This window comes from Uloborus diversus, chromosome 10, assembly GCF_026930045.1.
Source record: "Uloborus diversus isolate 005 chromosome 10, Udiv.v.3.1, whole genome shotgun sequence".
Lineage (NCBI taxonomy): Eukaryota > Metazoa > Arthropoda > Arachnida > Araneae > Uloboridae > Uloborus > Uloborus diversus.
In genome coordinates, this window is record NC_072740.1 from 124090754 (window position 1) to 124110920 (window position 20167).

At 32.1% G+C, this 20167-nt stretch overlaps 1 protein-coding gene across 1 annotated transcript in view; it reads left to right on the forward strand.

The window, feature by feature from the left end:
* The first annotated feature begins 6207 nt into the window (after positions 1–6207).
* Positions 6208–20167, forward strand: part of LOC129231556 (solute carrier family 22 member 13-like) — a 123293-nt gene continuing 109333 nt past the window's right edge. Inside the window, exon 1 of the mRNA XM_054865909.1 lies at positions 6208–6307. The gene's annotated coding sequence lies outside the window, so the exon portion shown is untranslated. The remainder of the gene's footprint in view (positions 6308–20167) is intronic.

Consider the following 20167-nt stretch of genomic DNA (forward strand, 5'->3'; position numbering starts at 1 on the left):
GCATTCTTCAAAAAAGATGTGGTTTGATTTGAATGCAGGAGATTCTAGATAATAGTCGGCTTCAGCGGTATTTGCGTCTTTAATTTAAGAATAAAGATATTAAAGAGATACGTAAAAAAAAATTTCTGAAATTCGCTATGATTTCTTGATATGACTATAGTTTATTTGTGGTTCTTACCATGGCAACGAAAATAAACTTCGAACTTTAAACTTAATGAACTTTTTAATATTCATAGCATTTAAAATACGCTGATATCTCAGTTATTCGTATGCAGAGTTTTTCCGCACTGTGAAAATCTTTTTGATTATCCTTCTTTCTTGGAATTTTCCTTGTGTTAAGAAATACAAAAATGCAAAACACATAGAAGTATTGTCCGAGCATCCTTGTGTTACCAAGATAGAAATTAGGGAAAATGTAACTGGTATCACCAACAGCTTTGCAAAATGAGGATAAATATTGTATATATTATATACGTATGTAAAAAATTTGGCGTGAAATGTGACAAAGGGAGGAGAGAGGAGAGGGGACGATGTAAAGTGTGACACTTTGTGACTATGGAAACGGGGATCAAATACGTTGAAAAAAGTTTTTGACGTCATTTATGGACCGCTCCTTTGTGACGCGTCCCGAGAAAATGGTGAGGCAGGCCGATAAACATGAAACTGGCAAATGTGAATGCCAACTTGAAGTAGATATTTAACTTCTACTCATTCAAAAGAAATTTACAAGTTTAATATCGTCTAGAGGATATAACTAATTGCACAACATCAATCGATGAACGATGGTGATAACAGAGCGTGGTTGAGCATTAAAAAAATCCTTATTGATGTTAAACATACAACTAAAACGACACATAGTAGCTATTCGACTATTCGATCAATTACCTTAGACACGTGTTACCGTCCATATAATAGCTACGAACGATTTACCTCACTAATTTACATAACTTACATTTTAGTTCTGCTAGTAGTCCCAGGTGGCATATTTTAGTTCGATTACTATCTGAACTCAGTTTCAAAGATTAAAATTCTGTTCTCCCATGGAATATTTTAAATTGAAATAAGCTTTGTTTGGGAAGACAAAAATATCTATCAAGATAAAACAGTTTCTGCCATGAAAGAGTGCAAAAACTAAAAAATAGCAAGAGTTTCACTTACATAATAGCGCATTAAAAATGAATACCCGAAGCTTAGAATGCTCATCCTATGAAGAGATACGTTATCAGTTGATAAACTGTTCTACTTTCTAATAGTTTTTCATGCAGCATTTTTTGCATGTTGCTGATATTCAGAAGATTATAACCATTTCATTCTCCATTACTAGTCATGTTCTTCGTGTTTCTGAAATCAGTACAAAATGGCTTTTTTCATTTAGGAAAAATCATCACGTTTATATCCTTTCCGATCGGAGATTTCCGGTACATTAGATATCGCTTCAAACAATAGAAATGCAGGTTTGAGCGCTATATAATTTGTTGCATCAGTTCTAACGACGTATTTCCACCTGCAGCTTTGTATGTTTCTACACCCATTTTAAAATAATTTGTAAATGCACCAGCTGATAAAATTGACCAGTTGCGGACTAAGTGCTTTCTTTGCTGGGGGGGGGGGGGCATCCGAACTGGTTGGGAACTAAGAAACGGTTTACCATTGGTGGGGTAATTTTTTGTTGTAACGTAAGCAGCTATGTGGGGTATATCCCACATGTAACCCTTATATTATATTTCTTGTTTGTTCTACGAAACTTAGCCATTTACAGTAGGAAATTTTCCAATTATTTTGTATTAATCATTTATATAAATACCACGGGCGCCGGTTACTTTAATCAATGGTTAATTTAATCAACCGCGTTAATGAATCAAATCGTTAAAACAGAAAAAATCCAGCTTTACTGAATTCGCCACTTCAGTGAATCAGTCGTTTTATAGAATCAAAACTGTTTAGAACAAAGGTGATTCAACTAAGCGGCGGCCACTGTACTACTGTAACAGTACCGTATGCGACACATGTAAGTATTCCAAAACTTTTGATCGGAAAATTTTTGATTGCAAAAACATAATCTGCCGTGTGAAGTAAAGGGAAATATCTGAGGAAATGAGTTTTTAAGATTTTTGAAGAAATGCGTTTTGGATTCTGTGCTAACAATAGGGAAATTTTAGAATTTGACGGGGATTTTTTTATGCTTAATTTTCCAACGTATAACATTGTGTATTATGAGGCAAAAACATGCAAACAAAATTGATATTTAAAAAAAAATGCATATATCTTGGTGAATATAAGTGATATACTTTTGCGAAAATTTATAAAATTATTGTAGATAGTAAGTATTCTAACTGCTGAAATTTGAAGCTTTACCCCAGCTTTTTGCAATAAAGGAGGATCGAAAACCGTTTTCGTTTTCTTCAATTTTTTGCTGTACCCCCAAGTGCATCGGTTTTTATTTTTTATTGAAACATGTCAGCTTATGCATACCTTTTCATACAAAACAATTTTCTTATTTCTCCAGTAATTCCTTAATAATGCAAATTTTTTCAAGTGTTTCAGTTTTTTTTTTTTTTGTCCTTCACTATATACGAACTCAGAAAAATATTCTCGCAGAAATGTCTCGTTATTTTTAAAATCTTAATATTTTTAAAAAGTTATTTTAAAAGTTATTTTTTAAGGTTTTTTAAAAAGAACATTCAGTATGCTTTAAATAATTTAAACAAAAATGCTGGTGTTATAACACTGTAAGCTGTCTTTATCCTTTGTTCATACAAAAAGCAAGGTGTAGCTACAGTTACTGTATTTACACACTTATGGCATATGTATTATCACTACAGTTTCAAATTTAAGTTTAAGGATTATTTTTTTCGATATTTCATGAAATCAAGTTTATGAAACATAAAAGAGTTTAAAATAATAATTTTAAAGACAAACTCCTATTTTCCCTCTATAACCAGGGATTAATTTGCATAATAGCTTACGGGAGCTTAGTTATACTTATTTTCACTTGTGTGTGACTTTTTGCATAGTATGCGAAGTTCAGACTTTCTACGCATTATAGTGTCCCTCAAAGACTATAGGGCTCCCACAATTATTTCATTAGCAATGACACCCTGACTATAACTTCACCACGCTGCCATTTTTTACAATGATACACTGTTTTTTAATTCGTGTTTACTTCTACACTGTAAAAAGTTTTGTGACATTTCTCCATAAAATTGGTTTTGCAGTGTTCTGGAGTAAATTAACTGATATAACTAGTGTGAAGTTACATATTGCTTGTGGAATGTTACACCATGGCAATGTAACTATAGCGTAGCGTCTCACTCATGTCTACGTTAAGTTACACCAAAATGTTCTGTATGCTTACAGAGAAATTGCTTGAGAGGTTTCACATTAGCAAAAATTCAGTTTTTATCTGACTTTCTTGAACGGGTACTCATTTTTAATTGTAAGTACTCTTATACTTCAAGTTAACTATTCGGTGGTTTAAATTACTCAGATGTATTGAATGATCGAGTAATAATTTCTACGTTTTAAATTGGAAGTTAAAAAAAATTAGTAGGTTACAATACTTGAAATTTCGTTACAACAACAGTATTTTTTAAAAATCATTCTAGAAAACCCTTCTTTGCAGCTCTTGCTTTTAATTACTTGTTTAATCAATATTTATCAAGTTCATGTTTTTTTGGAACCAATAAACACCAATTATTAATTTACTAATTTACAAACGACATTTTTATTGCACTAAAAGAGGAAATAACTTGAATAGTGTTCGAACCTACAACGCTAATCTCACAAACAGGTCGTATAGCAAGAGCTTTTACCACTCGGTCACAAAAGCCGGTTTTCGTTTCGCTAATAACAGTTTACCTGCTCTGCACCGATTCTAATCTTTACGCACGCCCTTTGAGTTCTATTGAAACCATAGTACAAGGTTCCTTCAACAGTTTGAGCTTTTAAAACAATGATACTACACACTTCAGAATTCGTGTAACGTTACACTCATTAGTACTGGTAACCTTACACATTTTTTTTAACAATGTACTTCCTTTAAAAATTTACATTTATTCTTTTTAAATTTAAGAATCGGATAATTTTAAGCATTTCATTTGCCTCTGGAGTAAATTATATTCGATTAAGAATCAGTGACTGCTTCTTTTTTTCTCCAAGATTATTTTATTAAGGTATTTATATAAGTGATTAAAGCTAAGATAAAGTGGGCTAAAACCTTGTCAAGACAATAGCCTCTTGTTAACAGCGCACTAATTTCAAGCTTGCTCGTTTTGTTAATGCGATTAAAAGTGACACATAAGTACTAATTTATACCCATGAAGAACGAGATAAAACACTGGTATGCTCATTAACACTGATTAAAAATTGAAATAAGAAATGCGCAAGCGATTGTTACCATGTCTTGGTTTATTGGCCGTTTTTTAACATCTATTATTAACAATCTCTTGAACGCAATGATTTCAATTGAATATTCAGAATTGTTTAAACAATGGAGAAGATTTAGGATTGCTATTTAGCACTGATTATACAATACAAATGCGTTTTTCGACATTGATTGTAACAAGCAAGATTATCGTGTTCGTATATGTGAAGTAACGTAAACGTAATTGCAAAGAACACATGTGTTGAACGAAGGTTAGCATTCATAACAAGACAAAACTAGTTATTTATGTTTTGATATGGTGAAAGCATAAAGGGGTAGGTAGGAGTCATACAATAGAGCACTATTGGTTGAACGACATCCATTTCTTTTGAACTGAATGTTACATTCACACTCGCTTATAACAAGTCCTGATTTAATGAGAATCCGGATATAATGAGGAAATTCGAAATATTTGATTGGTACAATGTTAAGTCTATGAGAACATAACTCGGTTTTTACGAGCAAACCCCGCTTAAAGCGAGCAATATTTTTGTAATTCCTGAAATTTTTGTTTATGACTTTAAGTTCAGCTTATCTTTTCTCAGAAAAATTCCTTTGACACTCTGAAGTCAACCGAAAGTTACTGATAAGTCATAAATCCTGAGTAAAAATGATGACGTTCTTTTTTTTCCTTTTTTAATTTGTGGAATAGAGAAGTATTTAAAAATTACATACTTGTTGTCACCCATATGTAATCCCTTCCGTGGTATACTTCCGAGGATATTGTAGATCAAATTCAAGCAAATGCGTATGAAAAAAAAATGATGAAAGCGTTGACGATAATAACAAATATAAAGAAATAGTCAATGACTTTCGATGTGCGGAAAAACTTTAATCTTTACAGAGGTGCAAATGTCGTTTTTTTTTTTTTTTTTTTTTCAAGTGCCCAAAAAAGATACAATCAGACAGTAGGGCAGTTCAAAGCAAATTAAACAGAAAAGAAAATAAGCAAGTGTGAATTTTCGGGAAATTTTTAAACTTGTTTTTTCCGAGCACTCGGTTATAACGAGCAAATATCGCTGCCACTATGCGCTCGCTATAAGCGAGTTCGACAGTACCAAACATTTCGTTTCGTTTTGAAGACATTAACAAAACTTGAAATAATCATATTACTGAAATCTAGAAAGTTTATTAGATTTCATTTTGCACGCGTGGTATTATTGACTACTTACCGTGTTTAAGTAACCAATATTGCTGTGTTTGTATACAGATAACTTTGAGATTGAATAAGAAGTATTCGATCTATGAATAACATGCATAAACAACGTACATTCAGGAAAAAAACCACAAGCCTTTTAAATTGTGACTATTTTTTCATTCAAAAACAGGGCTTTCTAATAAAAATTTTGAAGCTCGTGCTTACTTTTGTAAAAATTCTGCATCTAATCAAAATTTGTTTTGCAATGCTAAGAAAGCAGATTTCAATTGATGTCGATTAATACCTTATTTATTTTCCCAGTCCGTATAATGGCGAATTCATTCGGAGTTTTTCATTTTTTCCACAGGACTTCTAAACAGCATTTCTATTTATAAAACATATTGTGTACTGTAATAGCTGTGAAACCTTATGCAATGACCTTTTTCTTATAATTTTTGTTCTGTTGTAAAAAATCGTATACTTTGTAAAAACAAACACTCGTTCCTTTAAAATCCTAAGTTTTTCATAATCAGAACCAGAGAAGATAGATCTTCTATGGTCCTGGTTCCTAATTCTTATGTGTATTCTGTTGTGAGTTGTCTTTTTGTCTGATCTCTCAATGGTGCTTAATGGTTCTTTCAGAATGACTGGGTTTGCGAGAATGCCTGGCGGGTGTACGCAGTCCATACCTTTTATTGGGTTGGTTCCATCCTTGGCCAGCTGCTGTTCGGTTGCCTTACAGACAAGTAAGTTCCACTCATTAGTTTCCTTCTCAAACTATTCACTAAAAGACCATTTTGCCCACTCGCGAGGCAATGATCATTTCCTAATTGTTTTAGTTGCTTTTCAAATGATTTCAGAAAGACAGAGCTCTGCATTTATTTTGGGCTGATGGAGTCTAATTTTCGTGGGCGGGCTTACGGGGTCGGGAAGTTGACCTGGTGCAGGAAGACCCCTTCAGATAGGAGGTCAGAGACACGCTTGCGATCCTATAACCCACCAGCAATCATGTAGTATTTAAAGAACATTGAAGGCCTAAGAACAAAATACGGATGCTCTTGAATCTCTTTCTAATAAGAAGTTTCATTCAGAACAATACAAAAGAAACCATCACAAAAGTTATCCTATGTCTTTGACAGTATGTTTGCAAGTTAAAATGTTACGGAAAAGTATTCTCAAAAACTTGAAGGGGATTATTTAACTTTCCAGGATCTTGCAGTTTTGTTTTACTTGATGAAGTTTCTTGTATTGTCAAAATTCTTTGCCATCTCTAGTTCATGACTAATCTATTTTTAACTACCTCATTCCATGTTTTAATAGTGTTGTATCAATTAACAAGATACTATTGCATGTTAAGAAAACTTTTTAAATATTGTATAGTTATTCAACATTAATAAATGATAATTATAAGTACCATTTAAAATGAATTATTCAGCTGGTTCAAAATTATCCGAAATTTTAATCCATGTCAGAAGTATGATATTAAATAAGTTATTTAAATAAAAGTAGGACAAATTTGAGCAAGGAAAATGAAATTTTGGAGTATGATTAAAAATGCCCATTTTATTTCAAAATATGACAAGGCTTCAATCATTTATGATAGTGAGTAGAATATTGTAATGCACGAGGAAAGATGTCAATAAATTCAAATGAATATAGCTTCCAAACAGTAACTTCAGAACCATATGGTGATACAATTGGTTGTGTAAAATAATGATTAGAGCATTGATTGGATAAAAATTAAAGGATAAGTGCTGCACCGTACCAGCAAGGTGCAGCATTTAGCCCTCAATTTTTAAAGTCAAATAAATTAGAAAAAATAAAGTGGTGCACTCTTAAAAATTCCGGAAAATTTTACGAAAATATTACTGTAAAATGGAGTGTTTACAGCACAGAAAAACTTTACAGTGAATTGTACCAAAAAAAAAAAATAATTATAATAATAATAAACGATTGCTGCGCCAACTGATACACCACGTGGCTTACAGTGCGAAGCAGATAAAACCGTGTTTCTCCTCACTCTACGTGTACCGACACTGCCGTGCTAAGCACAAAAGTGGTATCTACACTTTTTGTCAAAATTGAGTTATTGTCACGAGGTGGTTCTTTATGACATGTTTTACCTATATGCAATGTTTTATTGTCATTTGTGAATGGGAACTATTTTTTTAAAAAATCTAAAAAAGTGGAATCTGAATCAAATACATGGAGGCATAAAACTTTAAATAGCAGTTTTTCGGTTTGAACTCAGCTGCAGATACGACTTTTGCGCTTAGCACGGCAGGACAGGTGTGGTGGTCAGCAACACCGCTTACCAATACGAAGGTCTCAAAAAAGTCTTAATTTCTTTATTTGACAGCTACCTACTTCAGTTGTTTTCATTTTTTCTGTGAAGTAAGGAAGCGACGTCTTCTCTGTGCAGAAATTTTGCAAACAATTCCATCAAACCAATTTTTATGTGCAGTGGTGGTAGAAAAGTACATTACAGATTCACTAGTAATTCTTGTGATATGTTTTGGGGTTCAAGAATGAAGGTTTTTCTCTTGTAGATCACTGTTTGAAGGAAACTCTAAATTCGTCAGAAAAAAGAAAACAACTCTTTCTCCGTAACTTTGAGCCTACGATTTTCCTTTTCTAAACTTCTCCAATCATATTTTAATAGTTTTATTTTATTTGTTTATTCATAACGGAAGAAAAAAAATAAAACGCATTGTATTTTTATCAAAAATTAGGAAATAATGCTTTTGAAAACCATCAGAAACCAAATATTAACCTAGTTCAAAGCTATCCTACCACTTAGGATAACTTAAGCCATTTATGTAAAATAATTGTTTTAGTAAAAATAGTGCAAATTTAAAGTAAAAAAAAGTTAACTCTCACTTTTTATTTCAGAATATTTCCAAGATTTCTATCCTTTATAATGTATAACGCAATATTGCAACGTAGAAAAGCAATGTCCACAATTTCCAAAAAATAAAACTTTTAAACAATAAGTCCTGAGTTGTGGAATAATAAAATTGGCTGTATGCGACATTTTCATCATTTTTTTTTTCAAAAAAAAAAAAAAAGAAAGAAAAGAAAGGAAAACTTATTTCAGAACTTTGCCAGAAGGGTGTAGCACTGGACCTTCTGTTTTTTTTTTTTAAGTCAAAAATACAGAGAAATTTGAATTGGAGCAACGCTACCCTAAATGACTACGTAAAGTGTAGATTTTTGACAAAATAGTGAATGGTAAACAAGAAAAACTAAAATACAACAGATTTGTTACTTTCAGCCCAAAATATCCAAGAAACACGTATTTTCATCTAAAAGGCAGTGTAATATTAATTTTTCATGTTATGCAGTGCTAGCGGTAAAGATGATTATCTTCATACATAAAAATAAAGCTCTCCGTGAGCAATAAATACTTCATTCTGTGCATAAATCAGTTCATTCTACAACCATACGTTTATTCTTGAAAAGAAAAGCTTGGCACATTTTTCAGGAGTTCGTAAAGTCACATCCCTTTTATTTATCGCTATTTCTAAATTTGTACAGCAATAAACACGGGAGGGGAGCGAGGCGTTACAGTAGCTTAAGTCGTCACTTCTAAATATTCTCTCGAAATATTTTATTTAACGATTGAAATGTAGTTTTTTTCTAAGATCAGTTACGAACTGTTGAATTTTAAAGTTTTTTCAGTCATTGAAATTACAATTATTATTTATTAAACCCTTCCGTTTTGATTCGAAATGGATTCAAAGTAAAGTATTTTTTAAAAGTTGTTTTTAACCGTGCAAAATCCTCTAATTGGAATCTGTATGAAGATTTAACACTTTTTATTAGGTTATAAAAAAACTGCATTATGATTCCGTAAAATATTTTTAAATTGTAGTTTGTATTTTTGGAGCATTACTAAACATAACTCGGTTAATTATCTTTTCTTGAGAACAATAATTGTTTGTGATAAAAGTTAAATACATTTTTAGATTTTGCAGTAGCACCAATGAAAATGATTTATGCTACAATTTATATGTCACCGTTTTTTTCTTTCTTTATGAAATTATAATTTGGACCTTTCAAAATTAATTAGTGCATTGTTTCTTTCTGGTTTTCATGTTTTTTCATGCTTTCTAACATTATTAAAAAATTATACAAATTTTGTGAGTCATTCTTGAAACCTTTTTTTTTTCAAAAGTAAATTCTGTTAACTCGACATTAAAATTTAAATATTTAGTTACTTGCCCATGATCAGCACACACTTTCTATTTAGTAGTATTTTTTTTTATTTTAAATAGGCACTTAATCCAAGACTTTCATTCTTAATGAAAAATATAAGGAAATCTTAAAGCTCCATGCTAGCTGTTGAATAGCAGAAAGAAATACTGAAACATTAGATTTGTCGAAACACTATTTATTGTCGCCTCAGAGCAACAGTAAAACATCTAATCTCAGGAACATCACTAAGATATCCTTCTGTTTCATTGAGGCGAACATATGAGGCAGTGAGAAGCAAAGTGATGTAAGTGGACGTTTTCAAGTTTTTAGTTAAACGCGTTTTAAGTTCCGGTCCTAGGTAGGCTTGCATTGAAAAGTTTTTCTAAATCACGCTATATAGCAGAACCTACCAGAGTTATTAGTGCCATCATTTGCTCCAAAACTGAGGAGTGGTTCATCTACTATTTGTTCTGGTTATCTCCAAATTTTTTAATTTTGGCACTTGCATCCCTTTGCTTCTCACTGCCTCATATATGCATTTATAAAGTAATAAAATTTAATTTAAAAAATAACATTGCTTCACCCCTTAATTTCTTTGAAAAATCAAAACATGTTAAACAGTAATAACTTTTTGTTGAAGACAACAGTAGTAATTTAATTTTTTTAAAGGAGCGTCCTCCCCTCCCCCCTTTTTTTAGTAGTAAATCTGCTATTTGTTAAAAACAAGTAGGAAAATGTATGTTGTAGTTACAAGGTGTTTACGAAAGGACTCCCTAATTTCAAAATTAAATGTCGCGAATGTGGAATGTTAATGTGGAATAAAATTATGTGAAATAAAATAAACGGTGCTAGATGGTTCTTTACGACACATTTTACCTAATGTTTTATGGTCATTTGTGAGTGGAAAGTATTTTTAAACATTTCTGAAAAAGTGGAATCTAAATCAAACGTTTGGAGGAGTAAAACTTTAAACAGCAGTTTCTCTCATTTTTGAGCTCAGCTGCAGATACGAATTTTTTGCTTAACAAGGCAGCATAGTTATTCAAAAAATTAGATTATCGTGCATTGTTAACTTTTAGAAAATAAATGTATTTAAAGTGCAATTTAATAAATTTGCAACAACTTCAACTTTATTCAACGTTGCTGTTGTGCTGCTTCAACTCCAGCAAAGTAATAGACAAAAAATATTTTTCGTTGTCTTATCTTGCTAGTTAAAGTATTCCCTGTTTCACTGTGCCATATCTGGTACATTTTGTTGATATTTTATTAAAATGTCCAAAATTTAAAAAACATACTAATGCATTGTACTTGTATTTGGGTATATCTCTCTTCAAACTCAAAAATTTATGCGATCACAATTTTGTGTGTAAAGCATTATAGCATAAGGAATGTGACGGGGTATTAGTTTAGACAAATATATCCTGTCACATGCCATCAATAATGAAAGTCAGGACAAAAAAAAAAAAAAGAGAGACTCCATCACTTGCCAATTACTTGGTTAATCAAGTTTAGGCAGAAAAAATATGGTTATAAATACTAAAAATAGTATGAAGCATATATAAACCAAAAATAAATGTAGCAACATAATTAGTGACAGAAATATCAATTTGCCGAGAAATTGATGTGAGTAAATGTCATACCGGGTAGCAAAAAAATAGCTTACACAAACTCATTGTATCTTTCTACATTTTCAAGCACACTGAAATCTTTAACGACGTGCTATTGTCACATGTCCAACATATAAAACATGGGAAGGTGAAAATAGTTGAAGGTTTGTAATGTTTATGACAGTTTTTGCTTCTTTTGACTGGGAAAAGCAAAAGGGGGCGACTCCTTAATTGGATAATTTAAAGGCATTAAAATTGTAAGAACATGGTCGTGACGGGATTGCGTTCGATAAGTTGTCCACGATCCCAAGATGTCGAAATTGCGTGCCAAGAGCGAGGCAAGATACATGTTGTGGAAATAATAGCAATCATCGTAAGAGGCTTGCGGCAAAGAAGCCCGGTCCATCGTTTGCTTGCTCATGCTCAAGGTCATTCGGCAATTCCTCAGGAAAGTGGGGAACCATCCAAGCGACGGACTCCTTCACTTGCTTGTGAAAGACATTGTTGGCAGTTGCTGCCAAAAAAAAAAAAACTTAGGAAGAAAAAAATTATAAGTGGTGACAAAAACTAAGTAACTAAAGCTTCGCTTTTTTTATTGTGGTAGAAAGAAATGCAGATAAGAGCAGGTATTAAAATTATGAGTTATTGAGGTTTTTTAGATGAATAAAAAAAGGAGTTCTAAGAAAAAAAAGGATGACATTTTTTTTTTTTTTTTGTGGTTTTATTTGTCTTGATATTTATTATTATTTTTTATTTTCTTCTTCGATGACAGAAATACCTTATTACTTTCTCTTTCTTCTTTTCTGCCAAATGCCGTGTCTTTGACGTAAACCATGTCATTTTACTGATGACAGGTCTTAATTTTTAGAAAAAAATGCGTGGTAGCTCTACAGTGTCCAGAAATTATTTCAATACGTACATAGCCTGAATTCCGTCTGATAAGCATGAATTCACACAAAAATGAAAAGAGGTGCTGGAGCTGAGCCCCCGTGAACTCCCATGATATCTAAGCCATATATCATAAGAAAAAACTTAGGAATCCCTACCGTGAAATTCAATTTTTTAACATAGAGGGTGCTTCAAAAAAGAGATGAGCCGATTTTATTAAGCTGTATTTCTCTCTCTATCAATTACAGAAGTAAAAGATAGAAACACATGTAGTGAGTTCCCCAAAATAGTATTGACTTTATGAATGACCAAACAATTATTATTCTACAGAAAAATGTCAAATCACAAAAAAAATGTAATTACATATAGGGATAAGATATTTACCAAAATTGAGCAAATTCCTGGCATGGTTTTTAGCGCTGAGTGAGGAAAGAATCCAAAACGTTAAACTTAATTTTTGCAGCTAAGAGGATTTTCTTTATGATGGTGAATTTCAATAACAATATTTACAGCCTAAAACGAGCTACAATCAATGCGTAACAGCAACCAGGGTCATTCCATGTCAAATCACACACCTAAAAAGTGAGTGCGCACAGATTTTAACAATATTTTGCAGGTTCATACCCATTTACTAAGTGGTATAAAAAAAAATAAATTTTGACCCTCTAGCTGTTGTAGTTTTTTAGATATAAGGGGTAGAAATTTTAATGTTTTGCTCCACCGGCTCATACTTGCCTGACCATAACTCTGGAACAAATAAAGTTAGGAACTTGAACTTTATATATTTTGATAGTCTACATTTACAGCTTTAAAATGATATATTACTTAATACAGAAATACAATTTTTCGTTCTGAAGGTCATTTGAATTGACCTTTGACATTGAGTGTTTCCAAAAGTTACAATTTTAAAAATCTGTATATATATATATATTTTGTATACACAATTATTTTCTTTATTTGTGCCAAGTTTCATGTTGGGACAACACTGAGATCATGCATATTTTAACACTTTTTCATTTTGAAGGTCATTTGAAACTGACCTTTGACCTTGAATATTCCAAAAGTTACAATTTTAAAAATCTGAAAAAAATATATTTTGTATACACATTTTTTTTCTTTATTTGTGCCAAATTTCATGTTGGGACAACACTGGGATCATGCATAATTTAACGATTTTTCATTTTGAAGGTCATTTGAAATTGACGTTTGACCTTGAGTATTTCCCAAAGTTATAATTTTAAAAATCTGAAAATATATATATATTCTGTATACACTGTTATTTTCTTTCTTTGTGCCAAGTTTCATGTTGGGATAACACTGGGATCATGCATAATTTAAAACTAATGTTACTTCGAGTGTCCAAAAACCAATTGCCATCATTTGAAAGTCAAATATGTGTGCCCAAATGTGTCATAATCATGCTGATAATACAACATTAGAAAAATGAAAAATTCATTCACTGTGATGTAAAATGATTAAATTACATAAAATAATTATACAAGTTATCCATGCAGTCAAACTTGGCTTAACAGTTATATACTTCTTCCTGACAATGCTTTGCTGGGTTGCTTTCTGCTTCTGCAATTTTATATCTCCTTCCAGTTTCTGCACTTGAGTAAAAACTGGTCTCAAGTCTTCACGCACACAATGTTATGGCAGTCGTTGACTGGAGCATTCCATTGTCTTCACACGAGGCAACTTCGTAGATTCCATTTTTCTTCTAAAAATACCCCACAACGCTGTTAAAACTGAACCGAGTTGACTCAACAAATTTACTCGTGTGTAAAGCGAATGCTTAGCAATGTCCCTAAGAGTTAAATCAACTAAAAAGGTGATTCAACTCATCGGGATGAGAACCTTGTTGTTGTTGTTGGGTGCCAGCAAGGCTGGCAATTTGGGGTGCGCTGCTTCACTTTTCCAACTGTGCCGTAATTTGGTGTGAAGTCCGTCTTCCACAATACACACATGCCATACGGACCCGTTAATAGGGTAGGCAACCATTCACAGAAAAACAACACATTCACACAAAGGAAGGACAAAGACAGGAGAGAGAAAGTACATCCATGCCCGAGCCGGGATTAGAACCCGGGACCACACCATGGCAGGCAGGAAAAATAGCATCTGTAAGTCAATCTGCAGACGATATTTAAAATAGAGCAAATATAATTTCAAAATATTTTTACATTTCTAATTTGTCGTCTGCCAAACGTTGCTATATCATTTTTCATTTTATCGTCAAACATCCGTCGCATGAAACATTAAATTATAACCGATAACCTAATTGTCCCAACATGAAACTTGGCACAAATAAAGAACACAGTAGCATGTATAATACATATTTTTTTCAGATTTTTAAAATAATAACTTTTGGAAATACTCAAGGTCAAAGGTCAATTTCAAATGACCTTCAAAATGAAAAATTTTTAAATTATGCATGATCCCAGCGTTGTCCCAACATGAAACTTGGCACAAATAAAGAAAATAATAGTGTTTATAAAAAATATGTTTTTTCAGATTTTTAAAATTATAACTTTTGGAAATATTCAAGGTCAAAGGTAATTTTGAATGACTTTCAAAACTTAAGATTGCATTTTTGTATCATGTAATATATCATCTTAAAGCGCGTTTTAAGAGCTTTAAAATGGTATCAAGTTTTTGCATGTAGTGCAATTAGAACAAAAGTTATATGTGTTCAAAAGCAACACCATCTACAATATTCGATTATTTGTAATGACCCCCTATCAAAGAATATTTGTATTAAAAATCTAAAAATTTGGGTTTTTACTTTTATTACCAAACACTACCTCTGTATAAAATTTTAGAAAAATCGGAAAATTTAAATTTTGTTTTAATAATGCTTAAAACAATTTTCAGCTAGCTTTTTGTTACATATTTTTAAGGATTTTTCTGCCTGGTATTCAGCTCAGAAATAATTGTCCTTTTTTTCAAACATCAGTAAAGTCAAATTTCTAATGTAGTTAAATATTAAGACATCTTTTAAAAGTGATTTGGAATTTCTAGAGAAATATATAGAGTAATTTAAGCATTATTAGCATCTAGACTAATATGTGTTGAATTCCTGTTTGTTCACTCATTTCAACTTTCTTTTCACATTTCCTGAATTACAGCGCGGAAAATAAGTGTAACAATTTGTTTTTCTCAAAATAGCAACTATTAAGATGCCTCAATCTTGAACTAGTGCACCGATACAGTTTACTCTTACAACCAATTCCAACATTATTTTATATCAATACAGCTTATCTTCAATTCTGAGAATTGTGCACTGAAAAGAAATGATTTGATATTCCCTTCATTTGTTTCACAAAAAATATAATAATAATAAATAGGTTAATTAACGAAATAATTTTTAACACAAAACATTGCAAGGTATTAAAGTCTTGCTGTGAAAAGTAAAATTGTTTTTTGATTTTCTGAGCATTTTTAAAGAATACGCTTAATGATAGTTAAGACACAGAATAATTTTGATCATACTAAAAATGAAACTCTCTTTCAATGAGTAAACGTTATGTTACACATTATTGAGCTGTTTAAAGTATTAAACGTATGTTACGTGTATCATGAGTATAAGGCACGTAAAATGTATTTACTAAATTATAGATCGCTTTATGTGCAGTGAACAAACTGGCTCATTCATAAAATATATGACCCAGGCAAGGCCCACAGACAGGCTTGATCCTGTCTTAATTTTTATTGCTCTTTGCTTTCTCGATTGTAGTCTAAAAGACTGAATAAGAGAATTAAAAGAATACTTTTGTGCTGTAAAAAAATTTATAAGAAAAATACATTTCCGAACTGAAGGGGATTAGAAAATACAACATTCCTCCACTGGTTGGGGGGGGGGGGGGAGTATTCACTAGGCTGGTTTTATTTTTATTTATTTTTTGTTTTAACCCTCTAAATATATAACGTAGAACAGTAAAAGGTTTTCCAATTAAAAAAAAATAGCCACATATATCAATAAACGAGAGTCAAAAAATCGGAATATGCGAGCAGTAGGTTTGATCTCGGGACCTTTGGACCGGCTGGCGACTTTGCAGCCAACCTTACGAGTTCGGACACATCGCGTGAGGGGAAGTACAGTGTTATGTGCTTCACACTGTAAGTCACGTGGTGTATCAATTGGCGCTGCAATCGGTTTTTTTCGCTACAATTTACTGTAATTTTTTTCTGCACTGTAAACACTTCATTTCAGTCATATTTACCATAAAAGTTTCCTGAATTTTTTACTAGTGTATGCTTTTAAATTCAAAAGGTATGTCCGAAAGTTTAAAACACAAATCCATGCCGGTCAGAAAATTTCCAAGACTCCGGACATTTTTGCATCCGCGGATATTACCTAACAAACCCAAGACCGTCACGGGGGCATGGTAGGTAAGCCTATATATAAGCGATAACAACTGAGCAAAAGCATACTAAAAGCTGCTTTTCAATTACTTACCCGCCCACTTGAATGAAATCGCCAATCATTTACATTTTTCGAAAGGGAGGGAGGAAACGTGTCATCCCAACACTGATTAGTACGTTAACCGCTGATCAACCGACACACCATTATTACTTCCTGCGTTTCCCACCAAACCTGCTCTAGAACCCTCCACCCGGGTTTGAATGTCGCCTGTCTTATCAAACACTCCTAGTCCAAGTGGTCTCAATCTGCCATATTTGACTTTCCACTCGGTCATTTGATATTCTAAGCAGGAAAGATGAGAGAGAGAGAGTGAGTACCTTTTTTTTCCTGTTGCCTCATCTTTGGTGCTGTCCAGAGGGAATGTCAGATCATTATCGGCTCTTGTAACTCAACACATATTTGAAGCAGGCGCACGAGCTGAAAATTGGCTTTTCGCTTTCCAAAGAATTGTCTTCTTGGAGTAAAACCATCAGATTAATGGTGGGGCGGCTCACATGCAAAAAAAAAAAAGCAACGGAGTTGTGGTAGCATATTTTCATGCAAGGAACAAGATAAGTAATAATGAAGTTTATCTCTGAAGGTCATTGGAGTATTCAAGAAATCTTGGTTCAGAAGAAGGTTAGATTCTAAAATCGTAAAAACTGTTGAATTTGCACAAATATGAATTTCAGACACGTGCTTCGTCGTTGTAAGAAACCCTTCTTTTAATGCAGAACTGAGCTTATGAATGTGTGTGTGTTAAATGATATCTTCCATAATCTACTTCATTATTGCGCATTGAAAAGGGGGATTACTTAACTATACAATTTTTAAGCAGGCTAACGAGCAGAAATTAAGTTTTTCGCTTTCCAGATAATTGTGTCTTCTTGAAGCATAATCATCAGATTAATGATGGGGCGGCACACATGTATAAAAAGCAACAGTGCTGTGGTAGAATATTTCGATGCAAAGTAAAAGATAAGCTGTAATAAAATTTATCGTTAAGGGTCAGAGATTATTCAGAGGTATTCAAAATCCGAAAAAACTGTTAAAATTGAACAAATAAGAATTACTTACACGTTTTTCGGAGTTACAAAGGTGAAACGCAAAAATGAGCGTCTGGATGAAAAGATATTATTCATAAGCTTTCTTTTTTAATCACTGAAATAGGGATACCTTGTTATATTCAAACATGTATCTGCAACTCTTCTTGCATTTCGGAGATTTTTTCGGTTGCTTCATCTTCGGTGCTGTTCGAAGCAAATATCAGATCATCATCGGCTCGTGCAACATAACACATATTTGAGGCAGTCGAACGAGCAGAAAATAGGCTTTTCACTTTACAAAGAATTGTCTTCTTGTAGCATATTAATGATGGGGTGCCTCACATGAGCAAAAAGCAACGGAGTAGTAGTGGAAGATTTTCATGCAAGAAGCAATGATGATGTTTTTCTCTGATGATCGTAGGAGTATCTAAAGCTTCTCTGTTTAAGAATGTATGCTAGTCTGAATCGTAAAAACAATGTTGTAATCGCTCGATTAAGAATTGTTAACACGATTGCCAAAGTTAACAGGTATAATTTTTCAACTTGAAAAATGAGCTTCTGGAGGAAACGATATCCTTCATAAACTTTTTTTTTTAACATTGAAAATAGGATGTCTTGTAATACGTTATTCATATTACATTTTGTGGTTTTATTCCGTTGCTTCATCTTTGGTGCAAACTTTTTACAAAACACTACAAGGAGTAAACATATCATCTTATATATTTCGCACGTATTGTAATATTTCAGAACAAATCTGTTAAAATCAATATTGAGTAAAAATTACGATTATTTCAAATAATGCTTATTTCAAATTGGCATCAATAAGCAATGTATTTTGATTTCTTATTAAAAAATCTATTGATAGTTTTTGATTACAAATGCGCATTGAGATAATTTAGCTAAAATAATTTTATGTTAATATTCAATTCGATCGAAAATTTTCCTTAATTACTCATGAGAATTTGTTTCTATAGATATCATAGATTTAGTTCTTTAATAATTTCGTTGCTTTATTTGTTATTCCTCTGCTCAGAAGACACGTTTTCTGATTTTTTTTCCCCTTTTTTCATTATTATTATTATTTTATTAGTATTATTATTATTGTTTATTCCACCTAGAAAGGGGCATCTAAAAACAAGTTACCCAAAAATTTAAAAGAAAGAAGAAAAAAGTAAATATGTATCTTGCAGTTTAATTTTTCACAGTTTATCAAGGAATGGGATAAATTTCCCTGAGAAAGAGAAACTACAGTTGAACTCGGTTAATTCGAAGTTTCAAAAATTCACAAATTTGTTCCTTATAGACGTTATTCGTAACAACCGTGAATAAATAAAACATTGAAAAAATAAGATACACATGCCTATATTTAAAAGTATTCCTGCTATTTTATTACTGTTAATACACATCTTGCACTGTAGTCTAATTAAATTAAGAAACATTTTCTTACTTCTTAAAATTTAATATTTTTGGAAAAAAATCCTTTATATTTCAGTTATTTTTACGCCTGCGAAATTTCACCATTTACATAATCTCGGTAAAAAACCGATTGTGCAATTCGTATTTCGACCTTTTCATAGCCGCATCTATTGGGCTTTTTCACAACTACATAAAATGCTGAAATATTTCTGAAAAAAAAAAAAAAAAAAAAGAATTTTGCTATTCAATCATGAAAATTTTTAGTGAAGAGCAGCTCAGAAATGTTTGTTCGTTTTAGCCGAAACTTGCATTTTAAATCAAGTGTTATGCCTGAAATGTTTAATAAAGTGTAATCAAATAACAAACCGAACTTTACTAATAAAATGTTCGTTTTAGCCATGATTTCGTATTAACCGTGGTCTTATTAAGAGAGTTCAACTGTATTCTATGTATTATATAGAGAGAGAAAACACGTTCAGAAGTATTGTATCAGATGTTTATAGCCTATATTTTTTGTGCTATTGAGCCATCGGAACTCTAATATTTTATTGAATTCAAAGTCGTTTGAAAGATATACAACAATTATTATTTAATCAATTTATTATTGTAGTTATTATTATTAGTAGAAGTAGTAGTAGCATTTAAAAACACCGAAAACTTCGATTTTCCACCACGAAGTTTATGATCCTCAAAAGGTTAAAAAAAAATTGGCAATTATCTACACATTCTATAAGATTTATTCATATCTACCGAGGCAAACCTTTCAGCTCTCATGCCTTATTTGCAAGAATATGATATGAATTATCAAATAAAACTGATTTATCTCCTTACTTTTGAGCTCTGAATAAAGCTAAATTCCTTGCTGTAGAAAAACAATTGAATCATTATTTTTACTGAGAATGTCTGAACGGACTGTATTATTAATAGATATCGTGATTTCAGTGTTACAGGTAACTTGCCATTTAGTATTCAAAGTTGAAGTGATAAAAAATAGCTTTAAGTACCTGGAAAGTTTTTCGTGATCTTTCACATAATGTGCTATGTTCA